Below are 5,367 nucleotides of genomic sequence, written 5' to 3' on the forward strand. Positions count from 1 at the left end.
AATATTTTGAAAATGAAATGACAATGATTGTTATATCCTATCTACAACAATGGGAGGATTATTTTTACTATTTTAGTGCATAAGGATTAATTAATTAGAGAGTAAAAAAATTAAATTAGTTATAATAATTGTAAGAAGTAAAAATAAATCTTGACTATATATTTTTTTTGTTATCTAGTCCTTATCTTTATTTTGTAAATACTTTTTACACCATTTCAACTTTTTGATTCCTTTATTAAGTATTCATACCTTTAGAATATCTACTTTAGAAACCGTCGTCGTCGTCCTTTTTATCATTTCCTTCAAACAACCATTTGTTTTTCATTATCATACATTTGGATAATTAGACCAATTTTCAATCTTGAAAGATGTCAAAGCTATTGTTCAAGATATTCTTCATGTGGTTAGTTCACTCATTGAATCAATTAGTATAAAAATATTCACATTTCAGTTGAAGACAAATAGGATTACCTCTTCATTATCATCATTATCTTCTGATTTTGCCATAAAAGAAAACACATAATCAAATATATATTTGTCTTCTTTTACTAAGAACATGGACGAACTGTGAGGGTATTCAGAATAATTTGATTCACTTGAGGGATTTCCTCAGATGGTCGGAGCTTCCTTTACCACATAATTAGATGTTCAGTTTCTCTTCTGCTTGACTTGTTAGCGATCGGGTCCCTTTTTTTGCATTGTCTCCTCCAGACTTGACATATTTCTTGGGTTCACCCTTGAACCGGTCCCTGATGAAGTGAATTAAATTATAAAACTTACACAAGTTATTTGAGTTTGTATCCCGTTCCCTTTCTTCCTATGACCTCCATGTTTTCTCATAATTTTTTTGAAATCTTCGAGTGAGATATGACATGTTCTCATATATTACAGGGATTTCACTCTATGAAACCTTGACTGCAAGTGATTTAACCCTTTTTGTATATTTATATCGGTTAGCCTCATTTATACTATTGTTGGGGTTCAGAATAAATTTCTTCATCTTCACATTGATTGTAGAAATGCGAGAATCATCAAGAACAATATTGTAAGGCCCACAGTAGAAAATGCCATTAAATCGAGATTGTTTGATTGATAATTGACTCCCTTCCAGATTTAGTGGAGCATTCGTCTTTTCTACAAGATTCTCTCTTGGTGTTAACAAGATAGAAAGCCCAAGCTTGGATACCAATTGATATAATAGATATGTCCACTATTAATCACTGGACAGGTCCCTCGACAGAATAATAGTGCAGAAAATAAATAGTTCAAAGCAAATTAGACACAAAATATTTTTACGTGGAAACTCCCTTGCTCAAGGGAGGATATAACCACGACCTATACTTACGGAATTTCCAACAAAGACGAGCAATACTTTAGATTACAAATTCTAGTTTGTAACATAGGAATTAAAAGCTCTTTAATCAATTCCCCCTTAATGTAACAACTCTACTACAAGCAGAAGAATTAAGCAATAACCCTATTGACCACTAAACCAACTAACTCTAATGGATCTAGACTTAAAGAACCCAACAAGGCAAATTCTAGCCACCAACTCAGATCTCGAAGATAGGAGAATAAACAAGCAACAACTCTGTTACACCTACACATCAAGTTGAAACTCGTAGGAAACTCTACCCAAGAGAACATCAAAATAATGATGTAAAGAAGCTTGACTAAAACATAGATGATTTGACTAATTAACTAGTTAATCCGATTCAACCTAAAGACTTGGACAAGTTACCGATCTACTTTCCTTTATAACATAGACAAGCAACCAATCTACTGTCCTTTATAATCGGTCTACAACAAAGCTCAAAATACAACATAGACGCTTCAGTGCTCCATTAAATCCTTGTTAAATTTGAGCAGTGTTCTTCCTTGAAGATGATTTTTTCTTTGTAAACTAATGAATTTTTAGAATTCAAGACTTTGTTTCCCAAAACTTTATTTTTGTCTTTGGAGAAGAGACTAATATGATCTGGACAAAAACCCTTGAAGCAAAGCCATTGGCTGACAACCAGCTACTCTAAAAGTCGTCCACCATCTACATTAGATTTGACAGCTATTAGACAACTTTCATTTTGTCTTTTTCATGTACTCAATATTTTCTCAACCAGGTCCCTTGTCAGACATCAAAACTATAAATCAACTTAAATTATTACTTTATTGGTTCTATTATGAAAAATATTAGGTGTTATAACTCTATATATTAATTACGAAACATATCATAGATGGAGCATTACTTGAGGCTCAACTGATGCACGTCTTTCCTTACTTATATTTTGTCAAGAAATTAATATTTATGGCAAATGCTCCCTTCATTTACTTTTACTTGTCACTTTTTTGTAAAACATATTTTTGTTTTTACCTGTCAATTTTGATATATCAAGAAAAAATAATGTTCCATGTTTTTACTCTTGGCATTAAATATTTAAATTCCAAATCATTTTGCAAGATCTAATACTAAAAATCATTTAATAAAGATAACTTGATATAAAAAAATTCTTTAGTATGTTGGCTAAGTGAAATTATCAAAAAATGAGCGGATAACATATAATTAAGACACTCTGTTATGATGGATATTTTTAATTTGTGCTGCTTCCCAACTATCATATTACTAAGTCACTATTTAACTCTTCAAATTAACAATAAATCGATATAATTTAGTATTTTCTCCGATTTAATTATTTAGATTTGAATTTTATAAGATCAACTAGTTCGAATTTATATCAAGTTCAGGATTGAAATTTCAAAGTGTAAGATTTGAATTCCTATCAAATTAAACCTCGAAAAACTATGAAGTAATAAGGGAATTTTAGTCATTTGATTACCTTCTTAATATTAAGTATATAAATTGAAATCTAAGATTACAAATTCCAATATTTCTTGAATTAATATTTATAATAATTATAACTCCTTAAAGAAGATTTAAGAATGCGACAATACTACAATTCTCTTCTATTTTGTTTAGCATAATTGAACATAGTTTTTCATTTTTACCCTTATTAATTATGGTAAAATTTATTGAAGTCATCACATTAAAAATCCAAATAAAGTTTAAAATTGAAAGAACACTCTAAAGAGTAGTCTTGAAAACTAAACAATCAAGTTAATTTGAAAAATGAAAAATACCTCAAAATTTAATTAATAAGAAATGGAGGGAGTACTTTTTTTTAAACTAAAACTAAAAGTAATTTTGGAAATATAGTCTATAAACGAAGAAGGTTGAAGATTACATCAGATTCTTGAATATGATTTGGAAAATCCTTGTTTTTTTAATTTAATTTTTGAAAGATTACGATAAGCAAAATGAACTAGACAAATTATGGATGTGATATACGTATGTATATGTATGTTGTCCGAAAATTAGTCATTAATTTATCATTTTTCTTTTAAATATAAACATTTAACCAACATAATACTAAAATTTTCCTAAAAAAATACCAATATGAATCCACACGTATGGATAAAGATAATATTTTATACAGGCCCGCGCCGCACGCAACGAGCCTTGGGGGGCTCGAGGTGTTGTACCTCTCGGGAGGCTCAAGGAGTTATGCCCCCACCCCCCGTCCCTGACTACCGAGAGGCTCGAGTCGCCGCGCCTAGAGTACCACCCACCCCACCCCCGACTACCTAGAGGCCCGAGGTGTCGTGCCTTGAGCCTTCCACCTAGACCCACAAGGATTGAGGCACCAAGCACCATCCACCTTGCTCCCCGAAGAATTGAGGCATTATGCTCCGAGTCCCCTACAAGGCGCCGTTCCCGAGACATCCATCTCGCCCCCGCGAGCCTCAAGAGCTTTGCTCTGAGCCTACCCTTTCGAGGCACTAGGCTTGCCACCCATTAGGAGACTCGAGGAGGAGTCGTGGACCCCACCCTCGACTACCCAAAGGCTCGAGGTGTCGTAACCTAATCCCCAACCGCCCATCCCCCCGACGCTGAAGGGGTCGTGCCTTGAGCCCAACCTCACCCCACGAGGCACAATTTCCCAAGACCCCTGTCCCCTTAAGACTCAAGGTACCGTGCCACATGCCCTCCCGAGCACCACCCCGCGAGGCTCTAGGCCCCGAGACCCCCTTCCCCTACACACACCCTTCCACCAAAGGCTCAAGGTTGAAAGAACCCCACCCTCAAAGGATTGAGGCTATAGGTCGCAAGCCCATTGCCTCGATAGGCTCGAGACACTAGGCCCCGATCCCCCCTCCATCCAGAGGCTCGAGGAGTAGTGTCTTGAGCCCTATTCCCAAACACCCACTAGAGGCCTAAGGCACAGTGCCCCAAGTCCTCCCACCCCACCCCATCCCCCGTAGGACTGAGGCGAAGTGCCCCTCCCCCTCCTTTCCCTCCTTAACACCCCCAAGGCTGGAGTCGCAGTGCCTCGAGACCTCCCACCCCAAACATACCTAGATGTTTGAGGCGCAGTACCTCGAGTGCCCCCGCCCCCAACTCGAAGCATGAGGCGTAGTGCCACGAGTCCTCACTCAATTAACAGAGACCTAAGGCATAGTTCCTCGAGCCTTTCCAACCACCCCACAACCCAGAGGCCTAGGCGTAGTGCCCGAGCCTTTACCCCACCCCCGGAGACCTGAGGAGCAATGCCCCGAGCCCTGCACCCTTGATGGCCACAGGCGCAGTGCCCTGAGACCCCTCTACCCAGAGGCTAGAGGTGTAGTTCCCCGAGCCCATTCTACAGTAGGAGGCTAGAGGCGTGGTGCCCCGAGTCCCCCCTACCCTTAAGGCCTGAGGCGCAATGCCCTGAGCCTTACCCCCAACCCCAGAGTCCAAAGAAGCAGTGCCTCGAGCCCTCTCCACCCCCCTACCCCACCAAAGGCTTGACGCGTAGTGCCCCAAGCCCCATGCACCCCAGATACTAGAGGGGTGGCGCCTCGAGCCCCCTCCACCCAAGAGGGTTGAGGCGCAGTGCCCCGGCTGCCCTACCCTCAGAGCCTAAGGCGTTGTGCACCGAGCCACCCACCCCCAAAAGCCAAAGGCGAAGTTCCGCGAGCCCCCGTCCACCCCACAGGACTGAGGCGCTGTGCACCGATCCCTCAACAACCAGAGGCCTGAGGCGCTGTACAACGAAGCCACCCACCCTAGAGGGCTGAGGCGATTGACTCGAGCCCCCTAGACCTCTCAGAGGCTTGAGGCGCAGTGCCCCGATCCCCCCTCAACCATGGAGGCGTGAGGTGCAGTACCCCATCACCCCCACCCTCTACCCCTCAAAGGCTCAAGTCGCAGTTCCTCGAGCGCTACCCCCATCCCCACCGGAGGCCTGAGTCGTAGTGACCGACCCATCCTCCCTACCCCTGGATGCTAGAGGAGAAGTTCCCCGAGCCCCCACCCCCACCCCATGAAAGATTAAG

At 40.9% G+C, this 5,367-nt stretch overlaps 1 long non-coding RNA gene across 1 annotated transcript in view; it reads right to left on the minus strand.

Moving 5' to 3' along the window:
- Positions 1–390: 390 nt before the first annotated feature.
- LOC114074442 overlaps positions 391–5,367 on the minus strand; it is a 24,730-nt gene continuing 19,753 nt past the window's right edge. Inside the window, exon 5 of the long non-coding RNA XR_003574845.1 lies at positions 391–749. This is a non-coding gene — a long non-coding RNA (uncharacterized LOC114074442). The remainder of the gene's footprint in view (positions 750–5,367) is intronic.

Source organism: Solanum pennellii, chromosome 1, assembly GCF_001406875.1.
Source record: "Solanum pennellii chromosome 1, SPENNV200".
Taxonomy (NCBI): domain Eukaryota; kingdom Viridiplantae; phylum Streptophyta; class Magnoliopsida; order Solanales; family Solanaceae; genus Solanum; species Solanum pennellii.